Source organism: Hemibagrus wyckioides, linkage group LG09 (genome assembly GCF_019097595.1).
Source record: "Hemibagrus wyckioides isolate EC202008001 linkage group LG09, SWU_Hwy_1.0, whole genome shotgun sequence".
Classification (NCBI taxonomy): Eukaryota; Metazoa; Chordata; class Actinopteri; order Siluriformes; family Bagridae; genus Hemibagrus; species Hemibagrus wyckioides.
The window spans coordinates 9,639,724-9,645,706 of NC_080718.1; positions in this window are offsets into that span (position 1 = coordinate 9,639,724).

Sequence of the window (5,983 nt, forward strand, 5' to 3'; positions counted from 1 at the left end):
ATCTTTTCAGTAAAGATCAGTAACACTGCTTTATTTGCAATACTATGCATGCCATCAGAGAGATAGAAAACAGAGTATGAGGCTTATACCTAGTCTGTCTCTGCAGATTTTATATTGGGTACAGATCAGAGCATTCTGGTGTGACATACTCAGCCTAGATGATTCAGTGTTAGATTTTGATTCTTCAATATCAGTGGAGGCAAATGCAACAAAGGTGTGAATTGTCTCAACTTGTTTAAATTACGGCTTTGAAATGACAAGAGTCAGAGATCTTTTTCTGCTTATCAAACATGCCTGCTTAAAAAATGCTGCTATGAACCACCTGCTATGGAGCTATACATTGTTAAGTTCATTATATAGAGTGCAGATTAGAAGTCAGGTCGCTTCCAGCTGCTGATATTTTAGGTGTGTGTGTATGCATGTTTGTGTGGTTGCACGAGTCATACACTGCTGCAGGAGGTTGGCCTACATTCGTTTCTAGCCCTCATTAAGGCACTGATTCATGCACACAAAAGCATTAGGCATTAAAGGAGGTGTGCATTTACATGTACAGCATTTGTCAGACCTCCTTAAGCAGGGCAGCTTACCATGCCTTGTAATCTTTGTTCAGAACATATACTAATGCTAGTACAAATAGGTCAGTGTCTAAGAATACATTCAGTTAAGAACCCTGTTAATAAGAAGTCATTTTAATGACAGAACCCCCCTGTAAGGTGGGGCTCTTAGAGGGCCATGGGGGTTTTGGACCCCTAGGCAAAATGTTTGCAATCTGCCCAGGGTGGGTGCTTCCTTGAATTAAATGTCCTCATCAGTGGACCAGTGCAATGTTCTAAGCAAAGGAAGGAGGCATTGCAATGTCCTTAGCATAGCAGAAAGACTGAGCAATGTCCCTAGGAGAGTGTTAATGTGGGACTACAATGTAATCCTAGAACTAAGCAGGAAGCAGGACTATGGTGTTATCCCTGAAGTCAACAGGAGGCAGGGCAATGACATGATCCTCAAAGTTAGCAGAACATAAGGTCAACATAAGGTCAGAACATAAGTCATCCTCATGGTCAGCAGGATGTGGTATGACAACATCTTCAAGCTCAGCAGAAGGTGGAGCATGGAGACCAGTTGATTTGCTGTGTCATCTAGCTGGGAGGTTTTCTGATAATGTGCATACGTGAGATGCAGAAGGAGAGTTCATTATCATGTTTATCAGGAGTATTCTAAAGTAGACAGCAAAAGTCAAGGATAATACATATCCAAAATTAGGGAAGCAAGTGAGGGTGTAAACCATGAAATGCAATAGAAACTCCAGCTGGCTTTCACTGAGCAGACTGTGGGTTGCCAGCTGGGCCTTCTGCTTTAAAAACCTGGAAGGAGAGACCCCACCATGCCAAGATGGTGCCTTCAAACATGTCTAGTTATATGTCTAGTTAATCCTTGACATCAGCCTGAGCTGTCACACTGGCTAAGGAGAAAGAAACTATTGGTGGGAGAGGAGGAAGAAGTCCAGAGTCTGTTTTTGATGGTTCAATACAAGGCCTGCTCATCCATGATATGGGTGAATATCTCTTGTTGCAGTTTGAGCTGAACCTGATGTTCCTTATGATGCAGAATGAGCCAAGGACCAGACTATTTTGGCAGCCTGGATTAAGCACCAGTGTAACAATCTTGTCCATGCACCAAATAGACTGTGCTTTTTAATTTGTGCTCATGCACTTCATATGCTAATCAGTAACATCAAATTCCTTTCAAAACAAATAACATTGCAGCTATCCAGCTCACTCATTGCTTTCTGCTAAGCATAAGCTCTCTTCATGGCCACACCACTTACAGACAGAAACTTGCTGCAAATAACTTATGCAAGATATAAGAAGATAAAACAACCAAAGAATGGGACAGGAAGGCATAGAGGGCTCACCCACAGTATTGATGCCTTTGTGGATGCAATGTTTAATTGGGTAGTTTTCATTAATGTAGAAAAGAGAATACCCAAAATATTTCTATGGTGTTATAATTGTATATAAATACGTATATAAATGTAAATATTGTTTTGCAAAATGTTCATTGTTTAACTGAAGGCAATTCACTGGGCCAGAGAGAGGTAAAGAGGTAAGGGAGGGAAGTTTTGACAGAAACAGAATGTTCAATGAGGGATTTCCTGTTACATTATAATCTTAGAAGCATGCCATCTAGTCAATCTCGATAAGCAAATCCCTGCCTCATTCAGTGTTAGGGAGTAATCCAGTGATATACTGTTCTCTTTCATTTCAGAATCTCAGTATGGGATATTATGAATTGTAAACAAGATCTCCTTGAAGACAAATGCCAAATATACACTATATGGCCAAATAAATGAACACTAGAAAATTGCACCAATATTCTTCTTGAAAATCCCATTCAAGAGTTAGTCCCTCATTTGCTGTTATAACAGCCTCCGTTCTTCTGGGAATGTATGCTTTATAGTAGATTTTGGAGTTGGCATTTGAGCATTCAGCCACAAGAGCATTAGTGAGATTGGACACTTATGTTGAACAAAAAGGCCTGGCATGCAGTTGGTGTTCCAAGTCATCCCAAAGGTGTTCTGTGGGTTTGAGATCAGGGATATGTGCAGGCCATGAGAAATTTGGCAAGCCGTGTCTTTGTCATGCTGGAACAGGTTTGGGCTCAATCCCTTAGTTACATCAAAAGGGTCGATAATGCTGCCATATACAAAGACATTAATGTTGCTATATACAAACACAATTGTGTGCTTCCAATGGTTTGCAGGTGTGATGGTCTGGCCTTCACATTTATTTGGCCATATACAGTCATTAAACTGATTAGACTGTGTTTGTAAACTGACTTTAAGGGTAGAGTTCACCAAGTCTAAAAAATCTGTTCCCTGAAAGTCCAGGAGGGTGCATGGAGTGGGTATACAAACCCATGTGTGGCTATTGCCCTTAGTGGGAATAAGCAGAGACAACAGCAACGGCATCCAAACATCCCATTTCATAAAAAACACTCTATACCTGTGAACCTTCCAGATCTGCTCCTTTACCCAAAAAAGAAATAACAAAATAAAAACAATATCTTAGAGCTAGAGAATGGAAGTAGTGAATATGGATCCAGTGACATTAGTGGAAAGCAAAGTCACAACAATTCAACTAAATGTGAAGTGCAATAGGAAGAATGTGGAAGACTCGGTAAACTAAATAAACATTTACAGCATTTGGCAGACACCCTTATCCAGAGCAACTTACATTCTCTTTTTTTTTAAATGAGGGTTAAGGGCCTTGATCAAGGGTCAAAGCTATGACATCCCAGCCAGTTGGTTCATGTGCAGAGTGCAGGTGTGCAGAAGAGAAGCAAGTGTAATCTGTGCAACTGTGCAAGTTGATCTGAATGCAAACAGCTATCAGGTAGAAATGTTGGAGGAACAGGGTTTTGTGGTGTTGTGAGGAGTTCAGCATGCTAGGCATGCTAAGCTAGGCACCAGAGATGTGTTGAGCAGTTTTCACAACCCGATGGATAGCTTTCTGGTTGGATACTGGATTCCTTAGTCTTCTTAAAAAGTGAAGACATTGATACACCTTCTAGGAGGTATTGTGGGCCCAGAGGTCCACTCAGATGTAAACAGCCAAGAACTAAAAGCTGGTCATACATTATACTTAGACCACATCACCAGGTGTTGGGCCCCTTTTCTGGAGGCTGTCTGATCAGTAATTCTACCACTGTGATAAGTTTTCTGAACTTAATTATGGATTTGATGGACTTGATTAAACCATGAACAGATACACAGTCATGGGGCTCAGCTCACAGCCATCTGGAATACCAGGCATTAATTTTAAATGAGGAGACAATGTGACCTAATAGATCAGACCCAATAGATCACGATCCAGGGTGCAATTACAGAAGAATCAAGGAATTACATTCTAATGTAGGAGTTGCTATTATTCTGTTGGGTCACGACAGAGTGAAGTGCTTTGGTGATGACATCCTCTGTTGACCTGTTTGGGTGGTAGATAAACTGGCATTGATCCAGTGTTGAGGGTAGGCAGGATTTCAGATAACAAATTATCAGCCTTTCAAATCACTTGCCAAATTTGGGCATGAGGGCACCAGAATGGAAGTTAATAAGGGTCATGGCAGAGGTATTTTTTGGACTGGCACATTGGTTGCTGACTACTGCTTGGGCTAGGTACAACATGAAATTGCCCATTAAGAACTCAGAAAACTGTTTTGTGCAAGATTGTACAGATCTGTTCAGAAGAAGCTCAGATTTGATGAAAAATTCTGTACAGTATGTCCCTGGTCAGAGCATAGAAGGTGTTTAGTTCTTCAGGTAGGGAGGGAATTCTGATTGAGGAGAAAATGTTGTACAAGCTTGTCCTGCTTTCTGTATTCAGTGAGTGTTTGGATGTTTGGATGCCATGCCACATGTATTGATTTTCAGTGTTATAGAAGTTCAATTCCTGTATATACATTTTATACTTGAATTTGGTTTTCATGATTCAATTCAATTTATTTTTATAGCACTTTTGACAATGGGCATTTTCTCAAAACAGCTTTACAGAAGTATAAAAACATAAAACTTATAAAGTTTAAAGTTAAATTACTATGCATCCATAACATTTATCCAAAATGAGCAAGCCTGAGGTGACAGTGGCAAGTGAAAACTCCCTGAGATGATAAGAGGAAGAAACCTTGAGAGGAACCAGACTCAGAAGGGAACCCATCCTCATTTGGGTGACACTGGACAGTAAATAATGTAAATGTTGATAATCCTTTCTACAACAGCAACCAAGAGCTCTTGAGGAACAAATAGGTCAGTGTAGTTCCTGAGTTCATTATAGACTTCCTTCCTGCCGAAAGCTGACTGATGCAATGGCAGTTCAGATAGTCTCCAAGTAGTTCTATGCACAGCAGTCCCCTGGGTCACAGGCTGTCCATGCAGATCTATCCCCAGCAGCAGTGAGATGATTCCCCTTTCTCAGGTTTGCTCTTGATAAGCTGAAGTCTTCTGGTCTTTATACCTGAAAGCGCAACTCATGCTTTCAATAACAGAGGGATCTGCCTGTTCTTCCATGACTTCCGATTGTGGATTGTTTCAAATTTCTTAAAGTTAGTGACTGTGTGACAGTATTCCCTGAGAGCTTAACATAATTAATGATGGGGTTATATTTGGTGAGTAAATGCAGCTACAGGTATTCAGACTGTCTTAGTTGGCGGAAGGAAATGGATTCCAGTGACGGTAGAAAACGAATTATTCCATGGCCAAGTGGGTTCTACCAGGCATTCTTGGAAGACTAGTAGCAAGTGTCACTGGGTTGTGGTGGCCCCTCAGCTTGGCTGCTACAGGTTTTGCAGTCTGGGTGGAACAGATGAAAGGCTCATTATCAACCTCATCCTAGGAAGTCGGTTTACTGGTTTGTTGATCCGTCTTCTGCAGTGTTATACCTTACCAAGAAATGGGGAAACATCATTATGCTGGTCACCCTAGAGAGGTCCTGAAAACACCCCACTACTGCACTCCGCTAAAGTGTTGCAATGTGAGCATAGTTGATCAAACCATATGGGTGTTGTTCATCAGCCTTTGCGCCAAAAAATGGGCATGTGAACCCTGGGTTACTAGTTTTGGCATGTTGCGGCCTTAGGTATGAAATGCAAACAGAATGAGAATCCATGCTCATTTGTCCTTTCCCCCTTCCCCTGATGTGTAGGGGTTCCACCATCAACATGCTTTCACTGAAGCCACTATTACTGTTTGAAAACAGGCTAGCCTCTGAAAAGATCTTTGCTTGGCTTGTTTTAGACATGAGCAAATGATTTTGACACCATTCAATCATGTTATTTGCTTATCTGGGCCTGTGTAAGCATGTAAATTAATTTTATTTATATAGAATTCTTACTCTCTTCTGGGTCTTGTTAGCACCACTATTTAATTTCTGGTTTCTCACTGTCACAACATGAAGCTTTTTTTTTATAGTAAATTTTTAAAAAAAATATTGATTTA